Here is an 18221-nt window from a genome sequence, read left to right on the forward strand (position 1 = left end):
TGCCTTTCATGCAGAAGGTCATTGGTTCAAATCCTGGCTTCCCATATGGTCCCTCGAGCCTACTAGGGGTGATTTCTGAGCATAGGGCCAGGAGTAACCCCTGAGTGCTGCCGGGTGTGACCCCCCAAAAAAAGTTGTTCCAAGTGAGTCTCCCCAAGAAATGGATACTACACTCTATTACTTCTTTTTCTGTTTCTGCTGTCTGACCTTCCTTTAGATTGTCATTTGGTCCCAATATCTGGCAGAGAAATCCTAATATCCAGTTCTTAATGCCTCAGAAGAAAAGACTCAGTGGCCTGGACAGGTAGCTCCACCCTGCAGGAAGCACAGTTTGTAGGGATGCTGACTGTGGGTATCTTGAGTTCAGATCCCACATTTGAGGTTACTTAAGTTTTGCAGCAGCTTCTCTATCTGGGACATCATTGGATGGAAAGTGGTGAAGTGCTCTTAATTGAATAATCCTCCCCTTTTCTCATGCCTGGCTAACCGCCTCTTCTAAAATTACTATCAAACTTTTCACATTCCTCTCCTCCCCATCATTCTCTCTGATTCTTCTTTGACTATTTGTCTATCTCCTGAAGAACATAGATAATTGCCTTTGACAAAGTAGGTAAAACTGTCACTCAGGAACAGGCATGTAGCCACCATCTATCATTCTCATTATTTCAGCTAAATAATCAGGGAGTAAATTTCATTATTTTGGAACTTCTGGAGGGAGACATGGTCTTAAAAGTAGCATATCAGGAAAGTTGAAAGAAAATCCCTACTTCATATAGTTTCCCTTGGTCTGTGGCTCAAAGATTTCAGATGCTTCACTTTTTTTGTACATATTAATTGCATTCATTCAAGCACATTAAACATTTCACTGGAGCCTTTGAGATTTTACAACTCTCTCATCTCACGTTGAGAGTGAAAAGGCAGCTTTCAGAGACAAATCGAGTCCACCTAGGCATGAATGAGAGGAGCAGAGAAGTTCCCTTCTGGCATTGGTTTCAGAGATTAGTAATTTGTGAAACTGTGATGCTGCACAGAACTGCAGAGAAAGCCAATCCTTTCCTTTTGTCCAATCTCAATGCAAATCTGAACTTCCCTGGCAGTTTGTTTGCATATTAATGCCTCTGCTCAGTCACCCTGGAGAATGCTTTAGATCCCCTAAATTAGGTTGGCTGCGTGATTTAAGGAAGGGGTCAGGTCTTTAAATAGGGCTACATTTCAAAGGCACCAGAGACAGAGTTGGGAAGCCTCAGGAGCTTCATTTTTATCCCAGGGGCTATGGCCCTGGTGAGGGCAGGTGAGGAGTGCCAAGGGTCAACAGCTGGTCTGAAATAGCCACCAGTACATCTCCTTACAGATGAGAAAATGCAGTGAAAGAAGAAAGGGTAAGAGTACACCATGGTCTCATTAGCATTTGCTTCTTGTAGCCCTGAAAATGTCAGTCACCAGTTGGTAGCAAAATAAAGATATAATGTTAGTAATAATGAATTAAATTGTGGCCATTTGCATTGGAATGCCGTGATAATGATCGGAAATTACCATTATATATATTCCCCTTGACAGTTCAAAATTGGACTCCAAGCTAATAGTACTTTGGATGAACTTTAAACCAATGAAACAGCTTTGAGTACACTCCTTTTGGCAAGCCATGTGGATTTGAGAAAGTTAATTTACCTCTGCTTTGTTCAAGCTGTTTGGTAATTGATGAACATACCATAAAAGTTTTAATGAACAACCATAGGGACCATTTCACTTATTTTCTAGGTAAAAGTGAAGTGTACTTGATTACCCTTCCTAATCTCAAACCAAAAGAAACTTATGATTTTTTTTTTGGTGTTTGTGCTTGCAATTTTTGTTGGACAAAACCTTACAGGCAAATAATTTTTAAAAATCTGAATGGAGGACTTGCATTTCTTCCCATTAGTTTCGATTTATAGTTTTGCTACGAGCATTAGACGTTGCTTAGGGACGACTTATGTCTGTGTGCATGAGTTACCAGAGGCTCTGCTGCAATGGGGTTATGTAGCATCCCACAGAATCAGCACATATCTTCCCAGCATCTGTTGTGTGAATAAGTCTCCAGCAAGACTTTATTATTGTGAAGCAGTTAAAATAAGAGACACTTTTTTTTTCACTTCTGGCCTCCCAGAGTCTAATTACACTATAGCATCCTTTCATAAGTAGAATCTTATTATGAGATAAGTGCTCACATGTATCTTTGTTTCCCATTAAGTGTATTCTTTCCTCAGCCTTTTAAGAGTAGTTTTTAACTATGCAGTCACATGCAAACAAAGAAGGGTGCTGTGGATTAGAGGCAGAGTCCAAAGAGGTGCTCGCAGAAATCTGACAAATGTGGGCTATGTTTCCTAGCCTATCACCTCTGTCTTTGGGCCTGGCCTCCCTCTTCCTTACCACTATTTTCATACTTGGAACAAAGTGCTGCCATTAGATCTTTTTTGAAAAACCTCAAATGAGATGACTGTTGAAAAATGTAAATGCTGGTGTCTGGAATAGACTTTGGTCCTGATAAACAGACATTGGTCCTGACTCATAGATCCTGAGACAGAAGCCTGTGAATCTTCAAGAATTTCCATCCCCTAGTCATAGTTGTTCTTATTCTGGGGATCACTTTTGTACAACTGGTCTAGAAGATTAAAGATACCGAAGAATTCTGGTTTTCTTATTCCAGGTTTGTAGTTATATTAGCTCCTATTGTGCCCATCCTGTTTTATTCTCCTACTGTCAACCTACCTAAGAAACTTAACACATTCATTATTGAATACCAAGTTAAAATGAATTATGACTTCTAGAAATACTCGGAACTATGTACTATATCATTGTCTAGATGTTGGGAGGTTGTTTTTTGATATGAACGAGGTCTGCCAATAATTCTGTGTCTGGGTAAGTTTTAAATTTCCTGTGCTTTGAGTCTGCTAATTTTTATGTATGAAATGGATATAGTAATAGTATAATGTCATAGGTCTGTTCCTAAGGTTTATATTTCAAGTACCATTAAGTATTTATTATTGGACACAGAAAGCATACAAACATTTTCAGCTGCCATTGTAATCAATATTTTTTCTCCCATCTCCTATATTCTCTTCCCTCCATCAGAGGAAATTTGAAACATCAGGTCCTATTTATAGAAAAAAAAAGACAATAAAATGTCATCCTCATTATAGCAGATTTGAGGATTTTGAGTGGTCTGATGTTTTCCTCAAGATGGGATTATTACTATAAGTGATGTTTTGATATTTCCTTAGAATAGTGTATTGGGCCCAGAGCAATAGTGCAGTAGTGGAGTGCTTGCCTGCATGCAGCTGGTTCAGGTTTGATCCTAGAGCCCTTTATAGTTCCCCAAGCCAACCAGAAGTTATATCTGAGATCAGAGCCAGGACTAAGCCCTGAGAACCACTGGTATGGTCTATAAACAAAACAAACAAAAAAGTGACTATTACTATGAGTGCGAATAATGATAAAATAGTAATTATACTAATTTGTATTTAGAAATAGCTTGACCACATAGCATTCTTTCTACAATTAAGGGCCAGCATTTGTCCTGTATCTCAGTCTACAGACCAGTAGATGTAACTAAGTAGATAAATGGTTCCCATTGTTTATTAACCTGATTGACACCAGTGGTTGAAGAAAGCTGGCCTAGCACCATTATGTGAAAAAAAAATATCCCAGAGAAATATATTTTATGACTATAAGTTTGTCTACTGGATAAAAAAATTAGGTAGAGGATGATTATTAGTAACAATAAAAACTAATTTACAGATACAGAAAAGAGCGTAAAGACCATACATTCAAACCCCCAAACCAATAAAAAAAGAAAAAAAGAAACTTTCAACCTAGAGTCCACTACCCAGAAAAACTTTCATTTCTTGGGAGGGAGGATTAAAAACAATCTCAGACTAAAAAAGAACCTGCAATATTTGCGCTAACCAAACCAACCCTAAACGAACTAATCAAAGAACAATTACACAAACCAAATATTGTAATAACAGCATAATCACACACACACACACACACACACACACACACACACACACACACACACACACACACACACACACACACACACACACAAAAGACCAACTTCTCCTTGTTTGCAATTGTATCTTTTTGTGCTCTGTTCAAAGGTGGAACGAAATCTGAAGTCTCTATGGGATAAAGCTGCTTCTAACTTTTCGGGAGAAGGAGGAAATCACATATGCAGAAATTGCAAGGGTTCAAATAATGGGAGTGAGGAGAGAGATCTAAGAAAAAAGTGAAAGTCATTCTTATTTCTATCTTTCAGATATAACTACATTAGTGTTTATGCCTGCATTTTCTACGTAAACCCACATTATTTATGTGGGTTTGTTTATTAGATAAAAATTACTTTATATATGCTGTTTTAATTTATTTATTTTGGGCCTTCCAAGAATTGTTCAGGGGGCTCTCCTGGTGATTTTCAGCCAACTGAGTCATTGTGTTGAGGATTAATGCTACCTAGGCCTTACAGTGTGCAGGGTCATCTCCAGAAGCATATCTGGTGATTCGGGGGGGGGGGGGCTGTGATATCAGGCCACGAACTATCTCCATAACCCTCATGTTCTCATGTTTTAGATATGATATTTCTCTATCAATATATATTAATCATAGCATATTTATCTATACATTATATATCATATATAGATTTTTATTAATTAAAATAATATAATATTATTTTAATATCCACATAGCATTTATTGTTTAGATATATCAGAATTAAATGAGTATGTCTCTGAATTACAGTGTTGCAAATACCTTACACAGATCTCTAACTTTTTCACTTTTTTTGTAACAGGAAGGAAGCTGAGTAACTTCAAATATTAGGCAAAAGTTAGGGGGCTTGATCAATAAGTTAATTACACAAAGAAATGGGATTGCTTATTTTTTTTTTTGGTTTTTGGGCCACACCTGGCTGCGCTCAGGAGTTACTACTGGCTTTGAGCTCAGAAATTGCTCCTAGCAAACTCAGTTGATCATATGGCATGCCAGGGATCGAACCTGGGTCTGTCCCAGGTTGGTAGAGTACAAGGCAAATGCCCTACCACTGTGCTATCACTCTGGCCCCCAGGAATGCTTATTTTATTGTAATATTATTGCTAGCACATTATTATTTCTTCATTCACTCATTACGAATTAGTTCCTGATATGTGCCAAACTTTGGATTGTAGTACAATGGGGCTAGGGGAATGATTCTGGAGGAATCAGGTAATAGCCTTGAGCATATCTTGGAAGCACTTTCTGTTTTGTTCAATTGAAGAAGGCAGACTTTCAGGAGAGTTTTAAGAGAAGTTTTTTTTGGATGAAAGGCAACCTTTAGATGATAGCAGAGAAGAAATGCATATTGAATTTGTTCAAGGCTAATGTGTTTTTACTACTGGGTCTCCAGAGTATTTGATTTTTGGGTAAGAAATTTTTTTTTTTTACCAGATAGGTATGTCTATGCCATTTTGACTACATGTTATCACCTATGAAATTAAAAAAAAAAACTTGACACCTGTTCTCTTCAGCATATCTACAGGTCTGTGCTTGGTTTGAGCATCAGCTAAAGTTGTAAAATATTGCAGCTGATTCTAAGAAGTTTGTTGTCAAGTAAGAAAAGGACTGACTTTTCTTTCATCTGCCCCAAAGTCTTTAATAAGGTCTTACTCCAAACACCCAGCACAACTAGCATTTTAGTCTTCTTTGCTCTTTGTGGCTGGGAATCAACCCAATTGACAAATATTTTGTATTATCTGTGGCAAGAATGAATACTTTTATTTTTTAATAGCTAGAGAGGATTCCCTTTACATTTGGGATGAAAATGAGGATTTTCAGTTTTTGCTGAAATTCCTTAAATTTGAGATATGTGGTTTCATTCTGACCTTTTTCCATATCTACTGTGCACAATTACTCTCTTTCTTTTCCCACCCCATACACTATTCTGATATTTGGGGGTTTTATGAGAGACTGATTTTTGTATCTATAGTCTCAGAGGTTACATAATCTTATGATGAAAATACCTTAATTTTAATGATATGTGTTAAATACTTACATTACTAAAAAGAAAAATATATTTCAAAAGTACATTCTGAAAGAATAAATTGCTGGGATAGGGAAGAGGATTTCTATGAGTCTCCATAACAATGTACCATTCATATCTCTACCTCCAATTTCTCTATGGCCAGCAGCAGGCTCTGTATGTAAGAAGCCCTATGTAGGTAGATAAATATAAAATCTGGCAAATGTGGATTACTTCAATTTCTTTTCCCTAGATAGAGACATTAGTTTTTGAAAAATAGTAAATGTGCTTGCCTTGAGCAATGTTTAAGAATAATATGAAGTTCTTTGTTAATATCTATTAAGATGCTCCAGAAGCTTTGCAAAGGTTCTAGTTAAAGGGGGTTTGTCTAACTTTGTTCTGTTATGTACATGTGTGATGTTCAAAAAATGAGCAACGAAGAATAAAAATGTCATTTCCACATTGTTGCCTCCACTGGTATAAACTTCTTTGCTACTTGCTGGTAAATATTTATTATGAAAATAAATTTTTTTCTAGCATTTGAAGGTAAAATAATAGCCCTCCATTCTTTATAATATTATTAATGCTAATCAGAATTCAGTGCTTCTAATATGCCAGGTGTTGGTTGAGCCCATCATTTTATTATGTCTCACTTAAACTTCCTTTTGGAATTTATGTAGAAAACATGTGCTATGTATACAACCAGTTAAGTTTGTGCCCCATTGGCTAGTGGGATGATTCTGATGGTTTAATAATAACTTGGTGCAAGAAGGGAAGAATCTTCTCTGAGACAATTGATACTAATTAGTGAAATATTCACTATTATTAACTATTTAGTGAATATTTTGAAGCTTGCTAAATGACTCAGAACTTAACCTACTAATAATATGCAAAATTTCAGGTATTTGTCTCTGACTTGTTCATTGGCATATGTCCAATCCACTGTGTAGTGTAGTGCCCAATTTCACTGTTTCTTTTTTCAGTATGTTTGGTTCCCTAGTTCCATATTTTATTATGTTTGGGCATATGCATGTTTTATTATATTAGGACTCTTTACCTACAGTTCCTGCTGGGACAGCTTGTCTTAGAACTGTGAGAGTTGGTCTGGATGTCTTTTCAGCTCAGTAACTTAGTATATATTTGTTTAGCATCTGTTACACACCAGTAGCTTGATCCTAAGCCCTTTAAATACAAGAGTAGAAAACAAATATCTTTGAACACAGTATTGATGTAATTGCCTTCTTCCTTTCCCTCTTTTAAATCTCTTGTAACCTGTTTTTTGATTCTAGTAGTTTACTTATATTTGTGTGGATTTGAATTGCTATTTGATTTACCTCATAGGTTTATTAGAGAAATACAAAAAAGCAGTGAGTGAAAAACCATTACTGAAACACTTAACATCGAGGAATAATAGCAATAATAAAAAAGAAGCCATGCAACATTCAAGTAGTGGTTTCCACAAGGCAACACAAATCAATGTAATAATTTGTCATGTATGCACATGATTGAACCTGCAAAGTCAAAACTATTCAGGAAAAATTAGAACTTAAGTGTAGGTTCTACACTACATACATCAGTAAAATACCACTGATAAAAGTGAGGGGGAAAAACCCTTATCTTACATGTTTCCTATTATTTATAGGCAAATACAAATTAATTAATGTGTAAAGCTCTTTGAAAAGGAGTATTCTAACTTTCTATTGCTATTACCTGCGAGGAAAAGGGAGGAAAAATGTACCTGGAAGGCACTAAGAGTTTCCATCCCTTCTTTAACATTTGATTTCCTACAAGAAAGAGATAGTTTGAATGAGATTCTGTCTCTCAGTCTTAGTCTGTCTCTCTAGAGGTGAGAGTGTGGGGAGAAAAACTCCAAGTGAATTCAGCAAATAACACACACTACCTTATGCCGGGGGCACCCAGCACACAGAGAGACGTTCAGATCGGCTACTGGTGAAGCACTGATTGTTTTGGCTCCTTCTGTTCTCTCATGATTGAAGCAGCAAAGGTTTTAAGAGCTTCAAACCCAGCTCTGATTTGAAAATGAAGTTAGGTGTTTGAGAAACAGCTGCTGGAAACAGCTCGGCTCCCTTAGGAGCCTGGGGTGGGTTTCAAAGCAGCTGCCAGGAGGGAAAGAGGAAGACAAGCAAATTATCTTGGGTATATGTGTGTGTGTGTTAATAAAAACAAAATGGCCCTCCCTATGCAAAACACGACTGTTTCCCTAGGATGAAGGCTTCGATTCTGATTCCACGTTTCTCTGTTGAGGCTTTGAGCAAAGACCTTGCAGCCTCATATTTTCTTCCTTTTGGGACCTTTGCATTGGAATGTTGCTCAATTCATGCCTCTCCTTGTCAGCCTGTGGAAGCTGCAGCTAAAAACTAACCTCTCTGATGCTCCTCAGTTTCTCCTCCGTCAGTTACATTAGATCCTTGCCGTAATAATATCTTTGAAGACTTTGGAAAATGGTAGAACTTAGTTCAGAGATAATACAGTGGGTTAAGGCACTTTGTCCTGATCCTCGGTGCTATGTATGTACAGAGTCATCCCTACGACCCCCACCCTGCCACCCAGCTCTACTATGAGTCATTACTATGTACAATCAGGAGTAGCCCCTGAGCACCCCCAAGAATGGCCCCAACTCTCCTCCCCCTAAAATCAGTCATTACACATTAATTTGATTAAGTCTTCATTTTGTAGAGAAGAGGGTTTGTTTTAATTTACATAGGAACTTTCTTAGTTTTAACACCAAAAGCCAGTGTCTGAGAAAATACCCAGTTCCAGGCAAAACTGGATAGTTGGTCACGTTATAGTGTACCCTGGCATATTAAAGGCAGAGTTAATTATCCTTAGAAAGGTTATAGTCACATATTATTTCTTTATCTTCTTGCCGTGACATTTTATTGTATTGTTATTTTTTTCTGTTTTAGTTTTTTTGGGCCACATCCAGCAGTATTCAGGGGTTACTTCTGGCTCTGTACTCAGGGATCACTCCAAGTGATGCTTGGGGGACCTTCTAGGGTACCAGGGATTGAATCAGGGATGGTCAAGTACAATGTTAGTACCCTACCCACTATATTATCATTCAGTCCCCTTTTAGTATTTATTTTTGTTATTGTTCTGTAGAGTATATATTCATAAAGGCAGTGATTACATTCTTTCTCACATATATACATATATGTATATATTAAATATTGGATTTGAGGTCACACCTGGCAGTGCTCAGTGCTTCCTTCTGTTTCTGTGCTTGGGTTTTTAGCTTGGGGTTTTCTATGATGTGACTGAGAGTGAACTTGTGGATGCAAGCAAGAACCTTAACCACTGTTCTAGCTCTATTATATTATCTTTTTTTTTGGGAGGGGTCACATGCAGCTGTGCTCAAGGCTTAATCCTGACACTGCACTCAGGGATCACTCCTGGTAGAACTCAGGGGATCATATGAGATGCCAAGGATCAAACCTGACCTATCCACTGTACTATCACTTCAGTCTCTCACTGTCTCTATTATCAAACTCACATTTATAGGAGTCCATAAATATTCACCATAATGAATACATGAATTCAGTGAAGTTCTTTCTTTTCATTTTTTTAGTGGTTTAAATCATGACACTGAATTATTTTAGTTTTCAAACCTCTATGCGAACTATCCATAGATATGCAAGAACATTGAACTTTAATTTCTAAATCACTAGTGCATAAACTTTCAGCATGTTTAAGAGTAATCTGGAAATCACATTAAATAAAATATAAATCTGGGGGCCCTGTGGTGGATATTCTGATACAGTAACTGAGAGATAGCATCTTTGATTCATGTACTCTTTGCAGTGATTTTCATGTCCCAAACATAAATCTGTTGTGTGCCTAGGATACATTCTGGTTTGCTCTGAGTGTTCCTGACTTACACCTGAATTCATCAATAGTGTCCACCTTTGCTTTGGAGTATCCTTGATGTTATGGAAACATAGTCAGCTCACTTATGAATCTGTGCCCTTCACTGCTTAACAAACTGCATATGAGAGGTCTTTTGTAGCCAGCTCTCGAGGGATTGCTTTTCATAATTTACTGCCTTTTTTTAACTTATAAACTTTAGTAAAGTAAGCTTTTCTGTTTCTTCACTTAAAATTTACAAGTCTAAGAGACTGCTTTAGCGTATATTCTGTTCTCAGGGGGAATAGGAAGATAGCACTTCCATTCTCTTAATATAATGCTTATATTTTCATAATGCAACTCACAGAAGTTTTAACTAAAATGTGATTGCTACTAAGAAAAAAAAAACATTAAAACAATATCATACCCTTTACAGATGGAAATAAGTTCCCTGTGTAAAGAATCCCAGAAAGCCCACCCAGAAATCCTGGTGGATAATTTTCTTAGAAGTCGTCATTGGAATTGCCAGCCCAGCACTCCACTGAGTGTAGTCATAACTAAATTCTCTAAAGTTCCAACGTTATCTGCTTCCTAAATAGAAGTTCTAGAAATCCAGTTAACTCTGAGTTTTATACTAGGAAAATGTCTTTTGTGCTTCTTAGCACAGTCAAAGTGAATTCCTGGAACAAGAGGCTGTGAAGAGAGACATAGTGGTAGTTAATGCACTGATCAGAACTTCTGGTCCTTAAGGATCAACTTGCTTGGGTGGGTATTTATGTTCCCCTATTTAAAAGTGTGTGAAGTTATTGAGCAAAAATTTTTGTATATCTTTTCTTTCATACCTTTGATGCCATTTTCAAGAACATGTATCCTCCCCCACCTGGCTATACTCTCTTCCCAAATTCTAGTCTCACACTCTTAAGATAAGCAAACTATGTTGTATAAAGCAGAGAGGGCAGTTTTTTGACTGATAAACTCTCAATGGAAGTCAGGTCTCATCACTAATCGTAATCAGTGATATTTCCCTTTGTTACCACAGGGTGAGCTAGAGATCTGTATAATTTAGAGTAAAGGGTTCTTTCTGATTATTTTGTGATATAGACTTGAGTTAAAGTCTGTTTTCATTGAATCAGCTCACTGGCCCTCTGCCATCTTCATTTTAACCTAGATAGATATTTATAATCTCTTACTTTTCTACCTCACAGAAATGGTCTGAGTAATAACTGAGTGCTTTTACTTAGTTCTTTCTTCCCCTAGGCAGAAGAGTAAATTCAGGAGAGTAGTTTGTATTGAATATCTGTTAATCTTCTATTTTACTGCTGCTTTCACAGCATGAAAGAGACTAGTTCCATTACTGCCACTGGCAAATGTTATTATTTGTTGAACATCCACTTGTCCTTGTATTTAGAGGCCTTCATTGACTTTTTGTTTGTCTTGATCACTTGGCAGAAATTCTTGTAGTCTAAATCTTCCAAGCTCACCCTGAACTTATATACAATTTGTTGTCAATGATGAGATTGGAAAATTTTTTGCATTTTTCTTGCACTATTCTAAAGGCCCTGAAAATTTGTACTGCTAAAATGGGTGCATTAGCATTGCTATAATAGTTTTTAACATTTATTGTTTAATTTCAGACCACATCTAATAATTCTTGGGGCCTACTCACAGTTCAGTGCTTAAGGGTTGTTCTGGGCCTTGCTCAGGAAACCATGTGGATCCAGGGATTATACCTGGTCAGGTGTCCATAATAGTAAGCATTTTTTCTAGCCTATAGACCCATCTCTACCTCTCTTTTTGTGTTTGCTTTTTATTTTGGGTCACAGCTGGCAGGATCTGTGGTCATCAATCACTCCTGGTGGTACTCAGGGGATCATGTGTGGTCCAGGAGGCTCAATCCAGGTTAGTTGCCTATAAAAAAAGTGCCGTTTTTGCTGTACTATTTCTCTCAATCCCCATCATTACATTTCTAACAGTCTATTCTTCAAGATTACAGTTTTTAATATGTTTCCTAGTTGAGCAAGTTCTCATTGGTCCTTAATGAAATTAAAGATAGATTATCTCAAATTTGTTTCCCAAACCTTAATTTTTTTTTTATAATTTAACATGTGATGGAAAATTCCCCACTGAAAATCTACCAACCTAATATAAGGCATCCATCAATCAATTAACAACAAATAAGGCTACTACCATCCCCCTCCCGGGATTGTTCTAGCACAGTTCTTAAGTGGAAATCACTTGATTAAATGAAGGTAGACTTTCATCTGTCTAGAAATATATTTCTTTTTTTTATTTTTTTAATATATTTTATTTTATTTAAAAACCTTGATTACATACATGATTGTGTTTGGGTTTCAGTCATGTAAAGAACACCACACATCACCAGTGCAACATTCCCATCACCAATGTCCCAAATCTCCCTCCTCTCCACCAATTCCCGCCTGTACTTTAGACAGGCTTTCCATTTCCCTCATACATTCTCATTATTAGGACAGTTCAGAATGTAGTTATTTATCTAACTAAACTCATCACTCTTTGTGGTGAGCTTCATGAGGTGAGCTGAAACTTCCAGCTCTTTTCTCTTTTGTGTCTGAAAATTATTATTGAAAGAATGTCTTTTATTTTTCTTAAAACCCATAGATGAGTGAGACCATTCTGCGTTTTTCTCTCTCTCTCTGACTTATTTCACTCAGCATAATAAATTCCATGTACATCATGTATAGAAAAATTTCATGACTTCGTCTCTTCTGACAGCTGCATAATATTCCATTGTGTACATGTACCAGAGTTTCTTTAGCCATTCGTCTATTGAAGGGCATCTTGGTTGTTTCCAGAGTCTTGCTATGGTAAATAGTGCTGCAATGAATATAGGTATAAGAAAGGGATTTTTGTATTGTATTTTTGTGTTCCTAGGGTATATTCCTAGGAGTGATATAGCTGGATCGTATGGGAGCTCTATTTCCAGTTTTTGGAGGAATCTCCATATTGCTTTCCATAAAGGTTGAACTAGATGGCATTCCCACCAGCAGTGGATAAGAGTTCCTTTCTCTGCACATCGACGCCAACACTGTTTATTCTCATTCTTTGTGATGTGTGCCAATCTCTGTGGTGTGAGGTGGTACCGCATAGATGTTTTGATTTGCATCTCCCTGATGATTAGTGATGTGGAGCATTTTTTCATGTGTCTTTTGGCCACTTGTATTCCTTCTTTGTCAAAGTTGTGTCCATTTCTTCTCCCCATTTTTTGATGGGTTTAGATGTTTTTTTTTTTTTTTTGTAAAGTTCTGATAGTGCCTTGTATATTTTGGAGATTAGCCCCTTAACTGATGGGTATTGGGTGACTAGTTTCTCCTACTCAGTGGGTGGCTCTTGTATCCTGGGTGCTATTTCCTTTGAGGTGCAGAAGCTTCTCAGCTTAATATATTCCCATCTGTTAATGTTTGCTTTCACTTGCTTGAAGAGTTCAGTTTCCTCCTTGAATATGCCTGTAGTCTCAATGTCCTGGAGTGTTTTGCCTATGTGTTGTTCTATATATCTTATGGTTTCGGGTCTGATATCGAGGTCTTTAATCCATTTGGATTTTACCTTCATACATGATGTTAGCTGGGGGTTTAAGTTCAATTTTTTGCAAATGGCTAGCCAGTTGTGCCAACACCACTTGTTGAAGAGGCTTTCTTTACTCCATTTAGGATTTCTTGCTCCTTTATCATAAATTAGGTGATTGCATATCTGGGGAACATTCTCTGAGTATTGAAGTCTATTCCACTGATCTGAGGGCCTGTCTTTATTTCAATACCATGCTGTTTTGATAACTATTGCTTTGTAGTAAAGTTTAAAGTTGGGGAAAGTAATTTCTCCCATATTCTTTTTCCCAATGATTGCTTTAGCTATTCTAGGGTGTTTATTGTTCCAAATGAATTTCAAAAGTACCTGATCCACTTCTTTGAAGAAAGTCACGGGTATCTTTAGAGGGATCATATAAATTTGTACAATGCCTTGGGGAGTATTGCCATTTTGATGGTGTTAATCCTGCCAATCCATGAGCAGGGTATGTGTTTCCATTTCCGCATGTCCTCTCTTATTTCTTGGAGCAGAGTTTTATAGTTTTCTTTGTATAGGTCCTTCACATTTTTAGTCAAGTTGATTCCAAGATATTTGAGTTTGTGTGGCACTATTGTGAATGGAGTTGTTTTCTTAATGTCCATTTCTTCCTTATTACTCTTGGAGTATAGAAAGGCCATTGACTTTTGTGTGTTAATTTTGTAGCCTGCCACCTTGCTATATGAGTCTACTGTTTCTAGAAGCTTTTTGGTAGAGTCTTTAGGGTTTTCTAAGTAGAGTATCTTGTCATCTACAAACAACGAGAGCTTGACTTCTTCCTTTCCTATCTGGATTTTCTTGATATCTTTTTCTTACCTAATCGCTATAGTGAGTACTTCCAGTTGTATGTTGAATAAGAGTGGTGAGAGAGGACAGCCTTGTCTTGTGCCAGAATTTAGAGGGAAGGTTCTTAGTTTTTCTCCATTGAGGATAATATTTGCATCTGGCTTGTGGTAGATGGGCTTAACTATATTAAGAAAGGTTTCTTTCATTCCGATCTTGCTGAGAGTTTTGATCAAGAATGGGTGTTGAACCTTATCAAATGCTTTCTCTGCATCTATTGATATGATCATGTGGTTTTTATTTTTCTTGTTGTTGATGTTGTGTATTATGTTGATAGATTTACGAATGTTAAACCATCCTTGCATTCCTGGGATGAAACCAACTTCATCATAGTGGATGATCTTCTTAATGAGGCATTGAATCCTATTTGCCAGGATTTTGTTGAGGATCTTTGCATCTGTATTTATCAGCGAAATTGGTCTGTAATTTTCTTTATTCGTAGCATCTCTGTCTGGTTTCGGTATCAAGGTGATGTTGGCTTCATAAAACCTATTTGGAAGTGTTTCCGTTTGTTCAATTTCATGAAAGAGTCTTGCCAGGATTAGTAGTAATTCCTCTTGGAAAGTTTGAAAGAATTCATTATTGAATCCATCTGGGCCTGGGCTTTTGTTTTTGGGCAGACATTTGATTACCGTTTTAATTTCATCAATGGTGATGGGGGTGTTTAGATATGCTACATCCTCTTTATTCAACCGTGGAAGATTATGAATCCAAGAATTTATCAATTTCTTCCAGGTTCTCATTGTTAGTGGCATAGAGTTTCTCAAAGTAGTTTCTGATTAACCTTTGAATCTCTGCCATATCAGTAGTGATCTCTCCTTTTTCATTCCTAATACGTTATCAAGTTTCTCTCTCTCTCTCTCTCTCTCTCTCTCTCTCTCTCTCTCTCTCTCTTTGTTAGTTTTGCCAGTGGTCTATCAATCTTGTTTATTTTTGCAAAGAACCAATTTCTGCTTTCGTTGATCTTTTGGATTGTTTTTTTGTTTCCACTTTGTTGATTTCTGCTCTCAGCTTTGTTATTTCCTTCTGTCTCCCTATTTTTGGATCCTTTTATGAGCACTTTCCTGTTCTATGACCTGTGTCATTAAGCTGCTACAAATTTTCCTCTCAGTACTGCTTTTGCTGTGTCCCATAAGTTCTGATAGTTTGTGTCTTTATTATAATTTGTTTCCAGGAAAGTTTTGATTTTTTCTTTGATTTCATCTCAGACCCACTGCTTATTAAGTATGAGGCTGTTTAACTTCCAGGTGTTAAAGTTTTTCTTCTGTGTCCCTTTAGAATTCTCATATAATTTCAGAGCCTTGTGGTCAGTGAAGGTAGCCTGCGAGATTTTCTATCCTCTTGATATTATGGAGGTATGTTTTATGTGCCAGCATGTACTCTATCCTGGAGAATGTCCCATGTACATTGGAGAAGAATGTGTATCCGGTTTCTGTGGATGGAGTGTCCTATATATATCCACTAGGCTTCTTTCTTCTATTTCTCTTCTCAGGTCTAGTTTATTCTTGTTGGGTTTCAGTCTGGTTGACCTCTCCAGTGTTGACAAATCCAAGTTGCGGTCCCCCACAATTATTGTGTTTGTATTGATATTATTTTTTCAAATTTGTCAACAATTGTATTAAATATTTTGCTGAACCCTCATTTGTTGCATATATGTTTAGGAGAGTGATTTGTTCCTGCTGTACTTATCCCCAATTATTTCAAAATGTCTATCTTTGTCTCTTACAACCTTCCTGAGTATAAAGTTTGCATTATCTGATATTAGTATGGCCATCCAGCTTTTTATGGGTGTTGTTTGTTTGGATAATTTTCCTCCAGCCTTTTATTTTGAACTATGTTTGATCTGACTACTCAGTTGTGTTTCTTGTAGGCAAAAGAATTTGGATTGAGTTTTTTGATACATTTAGCCACTCTGTGTCTCTTAACTGGTGCATTTAGTCCATTGACATTGAGAGAAATAATTGTCCTGGGATTTAATGCCATTTTTATATAGAAATTTGGTGTTTCTTTTGGACAGTCTTGTCTTAAATTAGGTCTTTCAGTCTCTCTCTCTCTCTCTCTCTCTCTCTCTCTCTCTCTTTCTCTCTCTTTTGTTTTTGGGCCACACCCGGTGGTGCTCAGGGGTTACTCCTGGCTGTCTGCTCAGAAATAGCTCCTGGCAGGCACAGGGGACCATATGGGACACTGGGATTCGAACCAACCACCTTTGGTCCTGGATCGGCTGCTTGCAAGGCAAACGGCGCTGTGCTATCTCTCTGGGCCCCAGTTTTTCTCTTAAGACTGGTTTTGAGTCAGTAAAGTTTCTGAGCTTTTATTTGTCTGTGAAACCATGTATTCTTCTGTCAAACTGGATAGTGAGTTTTGCTGGGTACAGTATTCTACGTGAATCATTTATTTCAATGAGTTTTTTCACTATGTCCCACCACTGCTTTCTGGCTTTGAGTGTTTCTGGTGACAGGTCTGCTGTAAATCTCAAGGATGCTCCCTTAAATGTAATTTCCATTTTTGATCTTGCTGTTTTCAGAATTCTGTCTCTATCTGTGGGATTCATCATTGTGACTAGGATGTGTCTTGGGTATTTTTTCTAGAGACTCTTTTGGTTGGTACTCTTCGGGCATGCAGGATTTGATCACATATATTCTTTAGCTCTGGAAGTTTTTCTTTAATGATGTTCTTGACCGTTGATTCTTCCTGGAAATTTTCTTCCTGGGTTTCTGGGACTCCAATGATTCTTAAGTTGTTTCTGTTGAGCTTATCATAGACTTCTATTTTCATCTGTTCCCATTCTTTGACTAATTTTTCCATTGTCTGTTCATTTGCTTTAAGTTTTTTTTTTTTCCAATCTCTCCCACTGTATGGAGTAGTGATTTATCTCATCTTCCACAGCGCAAATTCTATTCTCAGCTTTTGTTATCCTTGTGTAGAGCTTTTCATTTTGTCATTCAATTTGTTTACTGATTTTTTTTCAGGCCTGTTATTTGATCTGCTATTTCAGTATGGAGTTTTGTGATCGCTGTCTTCATTTTTTCTTGGTTCTTATTAGTGTTCTGTTCAACTCGATCCATGGTCTCTTTGAGTTCTTTGAGCAATTCCATATTTCTTGTCTAAACTCCTTATCTGAGACATTGATTAGTTGTTTGGTCGTTTTCTGGTCATCAAAACTGTCATCTTCATTCTCTATGTCTGATGGTGGCCTGTGTTGTTTCCCCATTGTCACACTTGTATTGTGGGTGTTTCTATGTGTTGTGGTAGAATTCATTGGCTAAATGATATATGGGACATGCTCCTCTGGCTCCGCCCTTTATGGTTGGGTTTTCTTGCCTCCAAAAGGGGTTTCCTCCATGGATGAAGCCTCACACAGGATCAAATCTTAGACCCGAGCATACAGCACAGAAGATAGACTGGGGAGAGACGATGGGCTTCAGTAATCCAGCACAGTTCTTAGTGTGATTTTTTTTCTTCTTGTTTCAATGGCGTTCTTTCCTTAGAAAGAGTGCACGGCCGTGTAGCGAAGCAGAGCGGCCGTGCTCTGCTGGAGCCTCTTTTTGTCCCACTTCCAAAATGTTCAGGCAACAGGACAGGAGACAGACACACACAGGCAGCACTCACAATTTCTCATGGTCGGGCCCACTGGGCAGGCATAGTTTTGTAGATTTTCCCAGCCTGACGTCACAAACAGCCTAAACCTTTATCTTTTAAGTGTTATTGAAAATTGGGCCTGGAGAGATAGCACAGCGGCGTTTGCCTTGCAAGTAGCCGATCAGGACCAAAGGTGGTTGGTTCGAATCCCAGTGTCCCATATGGTCCCCCGTGCCTGCCAGGAGCTATTTCTGAGCTGACAGCCAGGAGTAACCCCTGAGCACCACCGGGTGTGGCCCAAAAACCA

This window comes from Suncus etruscus, chromosome 14, assembly GCF_024139225.1.
Source record: "Suncus etruscus isolate mSunEtr1 chromosome 14, mSunEtr1.pri.cur, whole genome shotgun sequence".
NCBI lineage: Eukaryota > Metazoa > Chordata > Mammalia > Eulipotyphla > Soricidae > Suncus > Suncus etruscus.